Source organism: Sus scrofa, chromosome 3 (assembly GCF_000003025.6).
Source record: "Sus scrofa isolate TJ Tabasco breed Duroc chromosome 3, Sscrofa11.1, whole genome shotgun sequence".
NCBI classification, from domain to species: Eukaryota; Metazoa; Chordata; class Mammalia; order Artiodactyla; family Suidae; genus Sus; species Sus scrofa.
Genome location: NC_010445.4, coordinates 85249277 through 85268720, shown reverse-complemented (window position 1 = coordinate 85268720; position 19444 = coordinate 85249277). Strand labels below are relative to the sequence as shown.

The 19444-nt window shown below is 38.1% G+C and overlaps 1 protein-coding gene across 2 annotated transcripts in view; it reads left to right on the top strand.

Moving 5' to 3' along the window:
- The window catches only part of CCDC85A (coiled-coil domain containing 85A), a 691471-nt gene that overhangs the window by 381134 nt on the left and 290893 nt on the right, over positions 1-19444 (top strand). For both annotated transcript variants that reach the window (XR_002342946.1, XR_002342945.1), the window contains exon 13: positions 3355-3495. The gene's annotated coding sequence lies outside the window, so the exon portion shown is untranslated. The remainder of the gene's footprint in view (positions 1-3354; positions 3496-19444) is intronic.

Below are 19444 nucleotides of genomic sequence, written 5' to 3'. Positions count from 1 at the left end.
AGCCGGTGCTGGAACGTTTTTGTTTTTGTTTTTGTTAATCCTGTTGATAATCTGACTCTCTGTCAACTAGTGCTTTTCCACCCATCACTAGCCTTTCTTAGGGTGATGACTGGAAGGTTGAAGGGCTGCAGGCCAAACATCATCCTCCCCTTCTCAGGGTACCTTAGTATGAGCATGGCATCAGGACTCTGGGGAAAGGAGGGAGAGCTGAGCCATCATATATTCCGCAAATTGCAGGCTTTCCTTCTGTCCTGCAGTGCTGGAGAAGGGGATTATTGCTGCAGGAAAAAAAAAAAAAATCTGGCCACACTGTAGAAATAATCACGGCAGTTCAGCTCGCCCCCCACCTCCCCTGTTCTCTCTCCCTCTGTCTCTCCCTCTCTCGCGTTCTCCCTCTCTGTGCGAGGCCCCAGCTGATTCAGGCTGCATCCATCCATACATAAATCATTCCCCTTATTCTATTGGTTACATGGTACATGGCAAGTATTGATTTTTTCCGTTGCCTCATTGCTGGAGAACACTTGGTTTTTGTGAGACAGAAAAAGAAAAAAAAAAAAAAAGACAGACCAAACCAAAAAAAAAAAAAAAAAAAAAAAAAAAAATCCTCACTGGAGTTCGGTCTAGATAAAAAATCATCAGGCAGATATTTAACATCCTAACGATAAGCATGTTCCAAAAAGAGCATACTATGGGGAGGCCCTTTCCTGTCTGTTTGCGTGTTCTTCCAGTATACTCTGTCTCAAAAGAAAAAAGAATCATTTACAGCTGTAAAGAGCTCTGGGTTCAGGAAGTAGAAACAGCATGCAGAGAGGGAGAAGCTCTCATTGTGCAAGGCGAAGAGATAACCAATTGAGCACCGTTTAACCAGGGGGAAAGAGTTTAGTTAAAACACAGCTCACTCTAAAAACAAGAATAAGGAGGCAAAAATAATGCCTCATGGCCAAATGACGTGTATGGGACAGGAAGAGATGTTTCTCTAGGTTTATTTTGTGTGGTGATAAAATGTGCAAGTGTGCCTTGCTTGTGTGAAGAGTAAATATAGAATGTGCCTCAGCTGTCAAAATATTGTGACTTTGCATACTCAGAGACAGGACAGAGCCAAAAAAAGTGAACTGGTCTTAGTTTAGGATTCTGACATTTGCGGAACAGAGGTAGAGCGTTCTCCAGAACCTAACTTAAAATACCCAAGAGCCTTAATATATGACTTGTCACAAAAGACCAATTTGTTTTAAAGTGATAGTGGCTCTTGGACTCAATCCAAAGGGGTTTGATTTCTAAAATATCAGAGTGACTTCTTTATGAGGTAATCCTATCCAAAGGATCATTCCAATGTACAAAGATTGTTATAATGAGGAAATCATTATAAGAAGGTTATAGAGCAAATGTAGACATGAAAAGACTATAAAAATCACAATTTTAATTTTGAGAACTTTGTCTAGATACTCATGTTGCAACAGAACAAAGGGTGGGGAAAAAATGTAATTGTAATGTGTACTTGTAAGGATAACTTGATCCCCTTGCTGTACAGTGGGAAAATAAAATAAAACAAACAAACAAACAAATTTTGTAAACCCATGTGAGAGTTGATTATCAATCTAACAAAGTGTGACGTTTAGGAACAATAACAATTCAGTGTGTTATATGAAGGTGATAGGATATTTTCTCATGGGTTCCACTTAGATCCATCGACTAACAAATTTACCATATGCACAAATCACAGATGAGAGGTGAAGGGCTTAACTTACTTTATGGTTTAAAAGAATTCCTCCTAACCCCAAACATTTACTGGGCACAATAAAGAGAGTCTATTAAGTTAAACTGTCACTAACCTCAGAAGTCAGGCTAGGATTTCTCCTCTTTTGCCTCACAAAAGCTGTGCTGGGGAATTCTTTTGGTTCTTTTCCCTTGTCAGTTTACTTGAGGGCCCTTGGTGCCTGGTTCATGTTTGAGATAGGGTCTGCCCAATAGAAGATTCTTTGGGGCAGAGCTGCAGAGGGCCTATCCATGGGGGTTGTGGTCAGCCCGTCCCTGTGTGGCCCTTCTGTGCACAAAATAATTCATCTCTTTCTTCGTATTGTTAAGATCCTTTTTTTGAAGGACCCTTAACATCTTTTTTGGCATAAAAGCATTGGTTTATCTAAATTGCCATTTCAGGGGAACCTCTGTGAATGAAGGTGTGGAAGGAGGGAGGTCTACATGGACTTTTGTCCAAATTCATGTTGTGTTGTTTTGTTTTGTTTGTGTGGCTGTTGTTCTGGGCTCTGATCCAGATGCATATTCTCTCAGCAATCTCATATCCATGTCCTAAGGACAGTAAGATGCACATTACCTACCTACATGGTGAAGGAGTCCATAAAGGACTCGGAGCATTTCAGAATTAAAAGGGAGACAAGAAAATAACAACAAAAGCTAGAGGAAACTTTTCGAACCTGACCTCTTCCTTTCCTTGGCCTCATCCTTTCCTGATCCAAAAATTTGAGCCAGGATTTATTGACCTCTTACTGTGGACAAGGGATTTACTTGAGAGAGCAGAGGCTGCCAATCTAAATGCCTGTGCCCTCTCCCAGAGCAGGGCACTCCTCCTGAAAACCTCCAGTGTAGTGCCCCACCTCCTCCCATGTGAGGTAAATTTTTAGCTGTATGGCTCCTTCTCATTCTCTATAGGCTATTTCTCTAGAAAAGCCATATAATTACATCAAGTAATTAATTCCCAAAGAGGCCTTTGTTTTAGAGTTTTATCTTCATTCTGACAAGATTTAAGTGACCCATGCAGAGCCTTGCCCATAGCATGCTCTCAACAAGAATTTGTTTTACTTTAAGATATTATGGGCTCAGAGGAGAGGGAATTATAATCAAAGCTAGCAACTATTATGGGTGAGGGGTTAAAGTCATTGTCATGTAATTTTTACAACAAGCCTGTATCTAAATAACCTTATTTTATGTCCATTTTAAAGATGAGGAAACTGAGGTGGAGAGCAGTCAAGTGAGTCACCCAAGGCTACCCAGCTACTAAATGGGGGAATCAGGTTTCAGTCTCCCGCTGCTCTGACCCAGCACTCAATGCACGGGAGCAGGGGCAGCTGGCAGAGGCCCTTACATTCCAGCTGGAAGTATTTTCAGAGAAGTTATGACCAGGAAATGGCTTCTGTGCTGACCCTGAAGCATGTTGCAATCCACAATTTTTGTACCTATGGGTACCCTTTGATTCACCATGGGAAAATGAAAAAAAGGAAACATTTTAAATCTATTAGTGGAGATAACTAGTAGAAGGAATTTTTATGTGCCTGTGAACCTGTCTGAATATGAATATAACTTTTGGAGAAGAAAATGTTTACCTATTAAATTGTCTGTTAGGACAGATCTGGACATGTGTGGATGGGTTTACCTAAGGTGAGGCTCACCCATGGAAGCAACAGTGGCAAGCCCCAGCAAATGGGAATCACGGAGTCCAAACACAGCCTCCGAGGAACAGCAACTCTCCATGACAAGTGGCAGGTATGCTCAATTCATGTTTTCTTTTTAAAAAATTTATTGCTATTATTTAAAAAATTTAATTGTCATTTCCTTTTTAAAGTGTAATTGATTTACAGTATTATATTTGTTTCAGGTGTACAACATAGTGATTCAGTCTCTATAGATTATACTCTATTTAAAGTTATTATAAAATATTGGGTATATTCCCTGTACTGTACAATATATCCCATAGTTTGTTTTATACATAGTAATGTATACCTCTTAATCCCATACACCTATCTTGTTCCTCCCTTCTTCCCTTTCCCCACTGGTAACCACTAGAGTGTTTTCTATATCTGTGAGTCTGTTTCTGTTTCACTATATTCATTGATTTATTTTTTAGATTTCACATATGTGATAACACAGTATTTGTCTTTGTCTAAGTTATTTCACTAAGCATAATAGCCTCTAGGTCCATCCATGTTGCTGCAAATGACAGGATTTTATTCCTTTTTATGGCTGAGTAGTATTCCATTTTAAATATATGCCACATATTCTTTATCCATTTGTCTATCAAAGGACATTTAGGTTATTTCCATGTCTTGGCTATTGTAAGTAATGCTTTGAACTTTGGGGTGCATGTATCTTTTCAGACCAGCGGTTTTGTTTTCTTTAGATATATACCTAGGAGTGGAACTGCTGGATTGTACGGTAGTTTTTAAAATTAAAAAAAAAATTATACAATGTTTAAAGGTTACTTTCTATTTGCAGTTACTACGCATATTAGCTATATTCCTTGTGTCGTGCAATACATCCTTGAGCCTATCTTACACTCAATAGTTTGTACCTCCCACTCCTCTACCCCTGCATTGCCTGGCCCCTGCTGGCAACCAGTAGTTTGTTTTCTACATCTGTGAGTCTGTTTCTTTTCTGTTATATTCCCTAGTTTGTTGTATTTTTTAGATTTCCCATATAAGTGATCTTATACAGTATTTCTCTTTCTCTGACTTATTTCACTTAGCATAATGCCCTCCAAGTCTACCATGCTGCTGCAAATGGCAAAACTTTGTCCTCTGGGTAGCATTCCATTGTGTGTGTGTGTGTGTGTGTGTGTGTGTGTGTACACATATATATAACATCTTATTTATCCATTCATCTGTTGATGGACACTTAGGTTGTTTCCATGTCTCAGCTATTGTAAATAATGCTGCTATGAACATTGAGGAGTATGTAGCTTTTCAAATTAGTGTTTTTGGTTTTTTTGGATATATACCTAGGAGTAGAATTGCTGGGTCATATGGTAGTTCTATTTTTAGCTTTTTAAAGAAACCTCCATTCTGTTTTCCACAGTGGCTGAACCAATTTATATTCCTACCAAGGGTGCTCTTTTTTTCCACATCCTTGTCAACATTTATTTGTAGACTTTTTGGAGAGAACCAAAACACTACTCTTTCTTAATTCTCTTCTAATCAAACAATGCCAAGTGAGACTAAAAAAAGAGTAAGTATATATTCATCTGTAACATTATTTCCTGACCTTTTCACAGTTTTTGAGGTAAGATGAAATATTGTTTTGAAGCAGCTTGATTAGCTTGTTTGCAGCCAGCCCCTTAAATGAGGCAGCTGCAGGGACTGAATTAACATTTTCCTGCCTGAGTCCCTTCCTTACCAGTGCTCTTGGCCTCTTTAACACAGAGTAATTTACTTTAAAAGCATTTATGTAAGTATTGAGGGCGAGGAGGTATTTCAAGATGTAACAAATAACATTAATAACAATTATAGATTTGATACTAATGTAGACAAAACATCACCAGGCATACATTTTTCTTCTTTTCTATTAAATCCCTGCCATTGCTTTTGGTCTTCTTTGTGCCCATCTGATAGATTGGCCAGTCTCCAAACTGAGATCCAGAAGGTACATTATGACAGTGGAACCCTGAAAGCACAACCCAATAAATGCTGCTCCCCAGCCATTTGCTTGGTCTCCAGCCTGCATCAGCAGTAGACAAGTCCCAGTGAACAAGGGCTGTCCAAGTTATCAGCACTTGTTTCATGGCCTGGCTGGAAAAACAAAAGAGGTATGGACAGCCTGTGGGTCCGACAACCAACTTATACCCTGTGTTTTAAAGCTGGACCGATAAGAACCAGGGATTGGTTTTTTACCTGAATTTATTGCTTAGCAACAAAGACTACCTCAAGAGAATGCTATTCTATGGGTTACCAAGTAACTGGCTGTGACAATTACCAAACAGCTGGCCAAGTAATCTACATACCCTTTAACCCCTGCCAGCTGAACAAGGAACTGTGGACAGCTCCCAAACAATAGACACACATCTAATATTTTATTGAAGAGCTGACAGAAGCCACAGCTGTATGGGTCCTGCAGCCCCATGGATTTAACTATTTTAATTTGGATATCTGGCTCTCCAGGATCTGCTGGGCTTGAAGGGTTGTTGAAGCAGGGGAGGTACCAGAAACAGATTCTATCAAAAGGCTACCCTGCAGAGCTTTTGGGGAAATTATTTCCTAGACATCAAGTGCAAAGTTTTGTTGAGATTAAAGGCCCTACAAAAGCAGTCATTTAAAGAAAGGCACAACAAAATCTGGCCCTTCACAATTTCTCATTGATAAATGCTGAGTTGGCCTGGCTACAGAGCATAACATGTACACAATAGATTATAACCTTCCAGCACCATTAGATGTAGACAAGTGATTGGTGCCATTTTAACACCAGGAGTATTGGGTTTAGAAATCCTGGTTCTAAAGGACCCTGCTATAAACCTGGATTACTTCCCAAGGTAATTTCTCTTCTGAACTCTGAGGGAAAAAAAAAAAATCTCATGACATATTTGTTTGAGTACTTTATTCAAATGCATGTCTTTAGGAGTTTTACTTACATTTGAAAACACTTTTCCCTGTATTTGTGGGTCCCCCAAATGCCTATGCTTCAAGTTTCAGGCTTACACATTTTCCACCCACAAATAGCTGTGGAAAGCGAGTCTGCTGCATATTGAAATATCCTGAATAATTTAGAGAAAACCTCACAACAACCTCTCCTCCTCCCGCCTCCACAAGACCCAGTGTGGGCAGGAGAGAACCTATTTTTAGGAAGTGAAATCATGAATGGTTAAAACTCATCTTTTAAAAAAAATGTGCCTCCACATCCAAGTCATGAATGGCCATTTTTAAAAGCTTTGCTTCTGTTTCAGTTTTGATGCTATTGTGAGAGACATTTTTGGCATCTTCAATATTTGTTTACCATCACATAATAAAGCCCATCATCTTACTTGATAATTACATTGCTTTGGGGACCAACTGGGTAACCTAGCACCTAAAACAATATCTTGCACACAGTCACCCTCAGTGCATATTTGTTGAATGAATGAGTGAATGACTCCATCTTCATCCACCCATCTTATTAACCAGAAAGCTCTAAGTGAAGTTGGCCAATTTGACAATTCAAAGTCACATCCACTAGATGAAGATTTACCACTTTTGAAAATATTCAAAGGAATCTAGTGTTCATTCCTTCATTCTTTTATTCACTGAACAAATGTTTATAAGGTGCCATCTTATAGCAGGTAATATTCTAGGTGTTTGGTTATAGTAGTAAGCTAGAAAAGAGTGCTCTTGATTTTCAGCAAGCAAAGACAGAAAATAAGCAAATATGTAGTAAATATCAAGTAATAATAGAGACCACAGAAAAAAATAAACAAAGCAGAAAGCAGGAGAGATTGTGATGGAATGGGATAACAAGTATCTCCAAGGAGATGGCATTTGAGCAAAAAGTTGAATGGATGAAGGAGCAGGACATGTGAAATCTCTGGGAGATCTTTAAGGGGACAGAATAGCAAGAGGGGAGTTATGTAACTGTTATAAATTTTAAAAATCATTAATATAGAGAACTTAAAGAATGGCAGTTTTCGAGTACTTGCAGAGCCCCTAAATGCATCTACTTTATAGGAGAAAAATGTTTACTGCATTCATAAGTTTACAGGAGGTATTTACTGTAAAAGTCTTATTACATTTGGAGGGGATAAGTAATGAGATCCTGCTGTATAGCACAGGGAACTATATCTAGTCACTTGTGATGGAACATGATGGAGGATAATGTGAGAAAAAGAATGTATATATAGTTTTCTGAATGACTGGGTCACTTTGCTGTACAGCAGAAATTGACAGAACATTGTAAATCAACTATAATAAAAAATATTATTGATCCAATCCTAAGACCACTGTTTTTGTAACTGAATAACTTTTCAGTAAATATTCTGAACCTTTTTCTCATAGGTTCGTCTTTGAGATGTCAAGAGTCCTTTGAAACTGTATGAAGTCTGGGGTTCTTAGATACAGGTGTTATGAGACTTATCCTGCATAACCTGATGCTGGAGTTGTTTGTGGACTTGTCACGCTTCCCTGGTAGAATAGAAACTCCCTAGGGGCACGGACCCTCTCTTCACCTTTGAATCCTGCCCACTTCCCAGTGTAGGGTCTTCACACAATGAGTGCTCAATAAATATGTAATTTAAAAGAGCATAAATATGATAGAGCACAAAGTATTTAGCACACAATCAATTGAACTCCATTCCCCACTCATAGATTCCCACCTGAATGTACCCACAGCAAGTGCTGGCCCCTCACAACTGTGCCTTTGGGAGGGTGTCATTTGACCCAGAACCAGCGTTTCTTATTTTGTGACTCTCCTCGGAACATCATACACCAGGCCAGGAAATGAATTTCTCTGCCTTTCTTTTAGAATGTTCCTATGGATAAGAAGACCATTGTGTTTTACACCGGTCATAGCTTAAAAAAAAAAGGAAAAACCTGACTCCACTTACCAGAATAGTACAATAGCTGAGTTTGACAACCTGAGGTTTGTTTTAAATAATGTGTTATTTTGGTTTAATGGCCTTTTTCGCTGAAAGAGGTCAGCCAAAATGGTGGGTTGCATGTTAAAATTTGATCAGACAGCCCCTGTAAATCTTAATGTCTTTAGAATTTCACATAATTTTTCCAGCTCTGTACATTCTAGAGGTACTGGCTTTTCTATACATTTATAAATATGCTGGTTATTTTTGGATATGAAATCTCTTTTAATATTTTGAAATATAAGTCAAATATCATGCGTTTCCATGAGTACACAACTCTCAGCATTTCCTATGTATTTGATCAATCAAGTTAATAAATGCAATATGAATAATATCTGCCATTTATTAAACTCCTACTATGTGACAGTCATTTTACATATTTCACCTTTAATCCTTGAATCAAGTCTACATGAAAGTGTCATCAACCCAATTTTAAGTATAAGGAAACCGAAGCTCAGAAAAGTTTAATAATTTACTCAACTAGTGAATAATAGGCCTGGGATTCAATATTTGTCTACTGAGCTTTGAAATCCATTTTTTTCCTAGTACATACAGATGTCTCATAGTTTTTCTTAGTAAAAAAATTGGGGGGGGGATTAGAACAATCTGAAGCCTCTTATCCTCGTATGGAAATAATTCCTTAAACTTTCAACCTTTATGCAGGAAGACATTTATTAAGAACCTGCTCTTGCTTGTGTCCTGTGCTAGCTGCTGATGAAACAGCATTCATAAGCTAGAGCACTTCTCTAAGAGAAATTGCAAGTGTAGCTGGGAGGGCAGAGACTTATACAGCCCCTGAAAACACAGTTGGAATGAGGATTATAACAGAGCTACAAACTTAGGGCTAAAAGACACACGTCAGAGAGATTTTGTGGGGACAATGGTAGTTGAGGAAGCCTCACTGTGTTTCATCCATGACTTGAGGGAAGAGGAGAATCTGCTGGGCAGAGAAAGCCTGGAAGGATATTTTGATCATCATGACCACAGGAATGGCACAGTAGATGAATGTAGGTAGTGTCTTCAGGGAAGTGTCTGTCACTTACTGGGGTTGGAGTGTAGCAGTGAGTGTGGAGGGGGCCGTGGAGGTATTCAAAGTTGGGACATGTCAGCAAAAGTGACCTGAGAGTTCACTTAAACTGAATACTTGCCACTTAGTTGCCAGTGCTTTTAGTATTTTCTTTCTTTCCCGATTATTAGAATTATGCACATTTGTAATGGAAACTTTGGAAAGGACAAACTAGTGGTAAATCAGAAAAACAAAAAGTCATCCTAGCATAGCCATGCTTTCTAAGTTTCACATATTAGAAAGAATTTTGACTCTGAAACTCGGCAGTAGGCTTTTCTTGCTTACCTTCCTATTATGAAATGCCACGTTAACGTCACAGTATCATTAACCATGTAATAAATATGGGTTTTGTGCCTGCCTATCCCACATTCCTGTCTTTGGAGTTACCTTGTACTCAGACCTGCTGAGAAACAGGCGCGCCTCATCAGTTCCATGTCAACTTTGGAAAGGACCATAACTGGCTGAACTGTGTATAGACACACCTGACCAAGCTGGGCCTATTGTATCTTCTTTCCAAAAGTTTGGGACAAAGGCACTGAAAGGCTGAGTCAGTATAATGGCGATGGGTACTGGAGCCAGATTTGGCATCAAGGCCAGTTAAAACTGCATGCAAACTAAAGCTATGAATGGGAAGTAGGTACAGTTCTCTTTAGAAAAGAGAGTAGAGGGGGTGTGGTGTGGAGGGCCAGAAAAAGACCATGTAGACAGAGAGAGATGGAGACAGAGAGAAGGGAGAGGAGCTGCTTAATCATTTTCCTGTTCCAATGAGATCCAGCTGCATTTCATTTCAGCTAGATCCCCAAGTTTTTTCACAGGAAGTCATGTGAATGGATACCCAAGCCTTTCAACCAAAACATTCCTAACTACAGCAGTTTATTTAACTTTGTTTTTCAACTCTAAGATTTTCCTTTTTTCGTTCTTTCAACTTTTGCTTTTGGTATTTTAAAATACATACATATTTTAATATTTTTGATAATTTTCTTTGACATTTTCCTCTGTCATTACTTCTGTTGCATTTAAACTTAAGTATTCTTTCCCTAATCGGAGATCAGGTAAAAATTTTCCTTTATTTTTTCTGTATGTTGAAAAAAAATATAGTCCTTTACATTGAAATCTCATTTATATGGGATTTATTTTGATATGTGTGAGATGAGAATATAATTTTGAAAGCTTTTTAAAAATGCAAATAGTTAATTAGTTGTCCCAGAATCATCCTTCCTTTTTCCATTGATTTGTGGTATCTCCTAGATCATATGTTAATTTTATACATATTTCACATAAGTCTCTTCTTAGGCTACCCTATTTATTCAAAAGAGAATGTTTCTTGTCTATGGACAGTAATAGAAGAATTGACTGGATTTAGATGTTAGAGAAAGGATGATGTTAACTTAGAGGACTTAGGTTAACAAGTCATTCAATTCCTATGACTTGGACCTCCAAAACACTGAATGACAAGTTGACAATTGTACTAGAGTACTTCCATCTTCTTTCTGGGACAGCTTGAATATCCCTGACAATTTTGGTAATTGAGTCTTCAGAAGATTCAACATAGGTTTTATATTACAAATTTCAACTTGTGAAGTCATGTTTCATGTTTTATTTTGGAAAACACAAAGCTATCCAAAATTTTACCATGTGCTGCATTTGAGCACCTGACAGAGGCGACAAGCACATACTGGCATTTTCTCTGTTTGCTCCCATAGTAAACATGATAATTGATTAGGGGTCTTCCTTACCACTAAACGTGGCTACTACATCAGAATCCTTCTTAACACTGTGCTTCGAGCAACTGCTATTGCTAATTGATATTGCCTGGTAAAATGTAATCTATCTTCATATTAATTCTAGAAAGTAATATAGATGCGTAGATTAAAGGTAAAATAGAGGAGCTATATTAAAGAAATGGCTGGTATAGATTTGGGGCAGTATTCTTAAAAATTTTAAGTGTAGTCAATTATAATTAAAATATTTTACATTTCACATTTAACTGTATAAAGAGGATGACAATTGGATAAAAGGATAGATGCAATTTAGGAGAAAATACTTTATGTTAATTCTGAAATATTGGAATAAAAATAAGTTAGGCTTTAAAAAAATCCTCATTATTTAGAAATAAAACACTCTAGAATTTTCAGAGATTGGTATAATCAGGTGGGATGATTTTTGTTCAAACATCTGAGTGATTCATCTGAAGTGAAAAATCCAAATTTTTATTTCCCTAAACTTAAGTATCCCCTGAAGGCTTAGAATAAACCTCAGTAGAAATTTGCCAATATGTAGAAAAAAGTTTGTACCATCATCAATTTTCAAGTCAGGCAGTATTCATTAAGTTTGTGGTAGATTTATAGGTTTAAGGAATATCATCTCCCCTTATGCCTAATAATTATATATTTTAAAAACCAACAGTTCTGGGCTGGACTCTGTTTGTAAGCTGTGTGACCTTACCCAGGTTACTTAACATTTTAAATTTGAAACCCTACAATAAGTTTGAATCACTTAAAAATCAGTGTGCTTTTTAAAAAACTGTGCCAAATTTATCTCATCTTTTAAGAAGTTTTCATCATTCCAGCTCAGTTGCTATTTTGTTCATCTGTCAGTATTATATCCTATGTTAAACCAAATAAGATGAAGTGATGCTAAAACATGTTCAGTTGAGCAAAGTGAAGTGATGCTAGGGGTATGTTAAACTGAGCAAGGTCAAGTGAAGTTAGGGGTGCGCTTAAGCTTGCATGAAGATGAAGAGTACAGGAAAAATATGGTGACCTTTCGTCTCTCAAAGCAGATCATACAGTATTACTTTTTTTTTTCCTTTCATTTTTGGCCACCCCATGGCATATGGAGCCCCTGGGCCATGGATCAGATCCAACCACAGTCACGACCTAAGCCACATCTGGAGCAACACCAGATCCTTAAAACACTGTGCTGGGCTGGGGATCAAACCTGCATCCCAGCACTCCCAAGAGGCCACCAACCCCACTGCACCACAGTGGGAGCTCCAGTACTGCATTAAATTTTATCCTCTGATTATTTAACATTTGACTTTGACATTTAAAGTAGGAAGAGGAAATATTTCTAGGATTTAATAACCATTGTCTCCATCCTTGTCATTAGGATATAGAAGTTCCTAAGACTGCAAGTGCTCCAGAGATGTAATCAATACCCTCTGCTAGAGCTCAAAGTTGGAAAGCCTTATTGTCAAAATTTCAGTTCTGTCAGCTTTTTCTGTAAGTTTAAAAAGAGTCCTCAGGCTTAAACAGCCCAGCTTACCAAAGAGACCTATTGAGAGATTTATAATGCTTGGTTGTAAGATAAGATGCCATTCGTAGAAAACTGGTGATTCTGGAAGGAAAGTTAAGCAGAGAACTGAAGCATCTATTTCTACAGTCCAGAAGGTAATGCATTTCAAACTTGGAGAGTTTCAGTGAGGTGGCTACTGACCTTAGAGTTGAAGATTACGGAGATTTAACCTGTTAAGTTTTGATCATTGTATGAAATCATTGCTTCATTGGTTGGGGATTAGAACATTGAAAAGGTAGAAAGCTTGAGATGCTATAATTAAGCATATGAACAAGAATCGTAAAAGTACATGCTCATGGAAATAAAATATCAATAAAAGATAAGGGTGCCAGATGAAAGGTAGGCCTCTTTCCGTTATCATACCCTTATTCCCAAAATGTTACCACTTATGATTTGTTCTACTCTTTTTTTGTCTTTTTTTTTTTTTTTGTCTTTTTGCCACTTCTAGGGCTGCTCCCATGGCATATGGAGGTTCCCAGGCTAGGGGTCGAATCGGAGCTGTAGCCTCGGGCCTACTCCAGAGCCACAGCAATGTGGGATCCGAGCCACGTCTGCAACCTACACCACAGCTCACAGAAACACCAGATCTTTAACCCACTGAACAAGGCCAGGGATCGAACCCGCAACCTCATGGTTCCTAGTTGGATTCGTTAACCACTGAGCCATGACGGGAACTCCTATATATTCTGCTTTTAAAGCTCTTCCAATGGTTATCACTATAGCTCTAAACATCTATTTTATATGGAACTTTAAATATCTATTTTTTGGCTTATAAGTTCAAGCTTGTCTTTTAACTCCTTGCTGTGAAAAATGACCATTTCAGCTCACTTCTACCCTCCGTCTTCCTTTTTCTCCAGACCTTTTCCAACTTTTTTTTTCCTTTTGGTTCTCCTATTGTTTATACTTCAAATAATATATTTGCCTTTTTTTGTTCTGTCAACTTTAGATGTAGTGGATAACCGCTCACAGTGTAAGATGTGGAATTGATTACCCCATACTTTCTCCCATCTCTCCTCTCCACCTCCAACACCTACTATTGGTCAATTCTACCATTACTTTTACATTGCCAAGATTTAAATCATCATCTGAAAGTCTTTCATTCTTTGTCTATGTATTGATTCTGAGAACCGAATAGAAATACTTCATTATAATATTATTATATTACTTACAATATCATGATATTGCTCAATTTTGTTCATTGTAGAACTAGAGAGTGACTGTAGGTATAATGACTGTAGATTTTTTTTTGTTGTTGTTTTTTTTTTTGCTTTTTAGGGCCACACCTGTGGCATATGGAGGGTTCCAGGCTAGGGGTTGAATCGGAGCTGTAGCTGCTGGCCTGCACTACAGCCACAGCAATGCAGGATTGGAGCCGTATCTGCAACCTACACCACAGCTCACCATAATGCTGGATCCATTTAACCTGCTGAGGAAGGCCAGGGATCTACCTGCATCCTCATGGATGCTAGTCAGATTCATTAACCACTGAGCCACGACGGGAACTCTGAGATGTAATTTATGCTCTTTTTTTTTTGGCCGCACTCTCGACATATGGAGGTTCCCAGGCTAGGGGTCGAATTGGAGCTAAAGGTGCCAGCCTATGCCACAACCACAGCAACGCCAGATCCAAGCTGCGTCTGCATCCTACACCACAGCTCACAGCAACGCTGGATACTTAACCCTCTGAGTGAGGCCAGGGATTGAACCCGCAACCTCATGTTTCCTAGTCAGATTTGTTTCCACTGCGCCATGAAGGGAACTTCTGATTTATGTTCTTAAATCAAGTCTGCTTGAAGTAGAATACTTCAGGTTCCAAGTTAATGATTCTCTTTTCTTAGACTCCATAAATTTATTATAATCATGCTTCATATTTTTGCCATGAATTTTTGTATAGCATTTTATTTTTCCTGGAATTTCTACTTTCCTTTAATTTTTCTTGTTGACATCAGAGACATAAGCCTTCTTCATTATGTACCACTCAAAAGCCAGCCCCCACATGCTTCAGTCAGCTATGTCAGTGTCTGCTCCCTTCCAGGTCCCCAAATCTAGGGGTCTTTTTGTGGAGTAACAGCTCCCACCTTTATTGTAGCTTCTCTTGCACCTTCTCATCTGCTCTGAGTACTGTCTTTTTCTATTTTCTGTTTTATCCATTAGTGTAATCTTATACCATTCATCTTCATAATGGTGATTAGTAAGATTATGCTCTCATGTTGAAGGTTTTACACTTTGAAAATTCAAATATATATTATTTTCATCCAATTATCCAAGAAATATTTATTGATTACCTACCATTTTTCAGAGATGGACATCGTGGGCAATATAAAGAGGAATCAAACACATACTGTTCACCTTTAAGTAGAACAGTAAGAGAGATCTACTTTTGTAAATAATTATAAAATATAAATCAGAAAGTAATAAGTATCATAAGAGAGACGTAGGTATTCCATATAATGTGAATCCATTTTCTCTTTTTCTTTTTTAGAGGAAAGATTGTATTGATGAATGGAATGAGGAAAAAAAATAGATTTGGGTCAGAAGACTTGGGTTATGTCCTGGTTCTTACACTTGCTAAGTGAGCTTGGACAAGCTGCCTAACCTTTTTCCCCCAGGTTTTACTGTATATAAAGTGAGGACAATAGTACTTTCTCTACTTATAGCACATAGTCATTTGGAGGCTCATAAAAGACAACAGATACAGTTTTTTAATAAACAGTTTGTGCAAAATATGTATTATTTCTTTCAGAGAAGAGTCAAATATTCTCTTCTTTAAAACAGGTGATTAATTTATCCTTTCCTAATTCCAAGGAAGTGTAGCATGGGCAAGTTCTAGGAATAGTGACATGTATTTCATTTAATTATTAATAGGCAACACATAAAGTAGCAAAGAGTCTCTTAATGATGCTCCCTTACTGGCTTGGTTAGAGCCAGTCATTTTGACTGTATGCTGATGGCCCTGGAAGCCCATGCTGTGAGGCAGTTTGCCCAGTGTTTAGCTTTCCCCAGGCTCTGACATTTGTCTTTTTTGTTTTCCTGGGCTTTTCTTTCCTAGTGCCCACTGCTTGCTGAATGTAGCTGATACAGCAGATTGCAAGTGGGTTAAAGTGGGAGACAGAGGCACCTGACTAACACGGTGGTTCTCAGCCCTGAAGGCATGTTAGAATCCTTTGAGGGGCTTTAAAGACACATTGATGGCCAGGCCCAGCCCAGAGATTCTGATTTAGTATTCTGGGGTGAACGAGGTATTATTAGTTAACAGAATCTCCCCAGGTGATTCTAATGCTCAGACACTACTGAGAACCACCAATGCATTGGTGCTCTAATTTTAGAGAGCACCAAGATCACCTGGAGAGCATGAGGAACTGCTCTCAGAGATGCTGAATCAAGAGGTGTGGGCCCATGCATTTACTTTTAAGTACTTCTGGCTCATTTTGAAGTAGATGATTTTGTGACCACCCTTTGAGAAGCACTGTTTTTAATAGTATCTTAGAAATAGTATCAGTATGATTATCAGCCACATGGTGACCACTTCATTACATGGATTACAGAGGCCATCAATGAGACACTTTTTTAAAAAAAAAAAATTAATTTTTTAAATTTTTCCTGTTTCCCTTCATTTATTTATTTTTTAATTGTTATTTCCCCAATATAATTTTTTTTCTACTGTACAGCATGGTGACCTAGTTACACATACATGTATACATTATTTTTTCTCACATTGTCATGCTCCATCATAAGTGATGACATAGTTCCCAGTGCCATACAGCAGGATCTCATTGTCAATCCATTCCAAAGGCAATAGTTTGCATCTATTAACCCCAAGCTCCCCATCCACCCCACTCCCTTCCCCTCCCCCTTGGCAACCACAAGTATATTCTCCAAGTCCATGATTTTCTTTTCTGTGGAAAGGTTCATTTGTGCCATATATTAGATTCCAGATATAAGTGATACCGTACAGTATTTGTCTTTTTCTTTCTGACTTACTTCACTCAGTATGAGAGTCTATAGTTCCATCCATGTTGCTGCAAATGGCATTATTTTATTCTTTTTTATGGCTGAGTAGTATTCCATTGTGTACATATACCACTTCTTCCTAATTCAATCCTCTGTTGATGGACATTTGGGTTGTTTCCATGGCTTGGCTATTGTGAATAGTGCTGCAATGAACCTGTGGGTGCATGTGTCTTTTTTAAAGGAAAGTTTTGTCTGGATATATGCCCAACAGTGGGATTGCTGGGTCATATGGTAGCTCTATATATAGATTTCTAAGCTACCTCCACACTGTTCTCCACAATGGTTGTACCTGCTTACATTCCCGCCAACAGTGCAGAAGGGTTCCCTTTTCTCCACACCCCCTCCAGCATTTGTTATCTGTGGACTTATTAATGACGGCCATTCTGACTGGAGACACACTTTCAAATACTTGGATATTTATTTTCTTTATCATTCATTCAAAACAGTTTCTCCAATACCTTTCAGTTCAAGGAATTGTGTTGGGGCTGCAGAAGATAGATGCAATTAGTTAAGAACCTACAGGCAGATAGGGCTGAACATAAAACTGTAATTCATAGCTTTCATAAAGTTTTACTTCTAATGTTGGCTTATAAGGTGAAAATGTTCACCAGTCAAATTGTTAAGAAGGTCAACACTTTGGAGACTATCTTTAAAGCACCCAGCACAGGCCATTTTCCTCCAACTTTAGGACAGAATGCTCCTTCTGTAGTTGAGACTCACACGTAGCTTGCATTTAGAGGTAATGCCTAAAAAACATATGTCTTTAAATACTCCAATTATATTACTGCACAGGCTGCCAATGGAGGCTCACTTAAGCATGTGCTCTTTGTGTGGGCTGAAGCTGGGAATAGTGCCAGGGGATGGGTTGCCTGCACTATTTAAATAGGATTCCCTTCTCACTCATGCGGTCACTCTCTTCATCTTTTGTTTGTTTGTTTAAATTTTCTTAAGGTCAGTGGGTGCCTGATAAAATAGGACCTTATTCAAGAATGTAAAAGGTGTTTAAGGTGTGATGATATAGGCAGCTGCATGTCAAATGAGAGAAATTTTAGCCAGATTAAAAAGTACTGTGTACAAATTGCCAGAGAGAAAATTTACCGGACTCTTATGAGGAATAAGATAAAAATCCAAGAGTTTGTTTTTAGAGATTAACCAGAGGAATCAAAACACATACCAAAAACATCACAACAGGTAAAGAAAGGGTAAGATATTAATGTATGGATGAAAGATTATTGCATATATCTCTCCGAGAACTCTGAAATGAAAACTAAAAATAAAATAACTGTGTTTCACCATACCCTTGCGTGGACCACTGTGAACAGACTGCAGTGAACCAGACCCACAGAGACCATCCAGTTATGGCTGAGCAGGGAATCTTCAGGGCTGATTGCTTTCCAGGCCCAGGCCAGATGGGACATGGAAGCCATGACAGGGCCTCCAAACCTGAAAAATCCCTGTTACTTTCACATTCTTTGTATATTATAAACATAAACATAAGCACAGACTACATCCATCCAAACAGAGCAGCCTTCCCAGGAACATTTGGCAAAACCAGATCAGCTTTGCCCTGATACTGGCTCCGTGGCAGGAACGCTTGATGTCTCCATGGCCTTATGTGCCTGTGCGGTTCCACCTGAGCCTGAGTGTTCCAGGAAAAAAAGTCTCACTTCAAGGAAAGGGAAGAGGTGGGAGTTTCTGTCGTGGCTCAGTGGTGAGGAACCTGACAAGTGTCCATGAAGACGCAGGTTCAATACCTGGCCTCACTCAGTGGGTTAAGGATCTAGCGTTGCTGTGATCTGTGGTGCAGGTCAAAGATGGGGCTTGGATCTTGAATTTGTATGGCTCTGGTGTAGGCCAGCAGCTGCAATTCCAATTTGACCCCTAGTCTGAGAACTTCCCCATGCCATGGATGCGGCCCTACAAAGCCAAAAAAAAAAAAAAAAAAAAGAAAAGAAAAGAAAAGGAAAGAGGCATATTTTTCTACTTACCTTGTTGGCTTACTTTGGCTTCAATCATTTTGTGTTAACTTTGGAGACTCACACACTGGCCACTCCTAACATTTCAGCATCTGAGAAGAAAGAGAGGACAAAGGAGGCCCACAAACCATAAGTCTACACACATAAAAGTCCTAAATCAAGCTAACAAACTACCAAATGAAATGTGCTCTTTTTTTTCCACTTTGATAGCTATGCCTCTACAATGACAAAATAAAAATAATATGGATGTGGCCATGTTTTTATAAAACAAAAAGCTGGCAAAATATTAAAGATAACTAAATTTAATTATTATTGTACATACTTTGGGATTCTGTTGATGGGCTACTAGTGATATTTGCATGAGTATTTAAATACATGCATATTTCATCAATTATTGTATATTTATCTGTAAGATAAATTTTCTCTAACAAAATTGCTATGTTGTTATTCTTATTTTTTTTATAATTTAGGTGGTGTTTACAGAAATGAGTTAAAGGATTAAAAATAAAATATATTTGCATGTGGACAATCAAAAGTATACAATTTTGTTATATTTCATCCAAAATATAAATTAGAATAAATGTAAAAAAAGAAATCATTATATATACTTTAAAAGTCATATTTATCCTAAAATATTCAAGATTTATTAAAAAGTAAGGGGTAAAATACAAATTATAATTAATTAATCTAGCAATTTTTTTCTTAATTTTATGGTCACACCCATGGCATGTGGAGCTTCCTGGGCCAGTGACAGAATCTGAACCACAGCTGCAG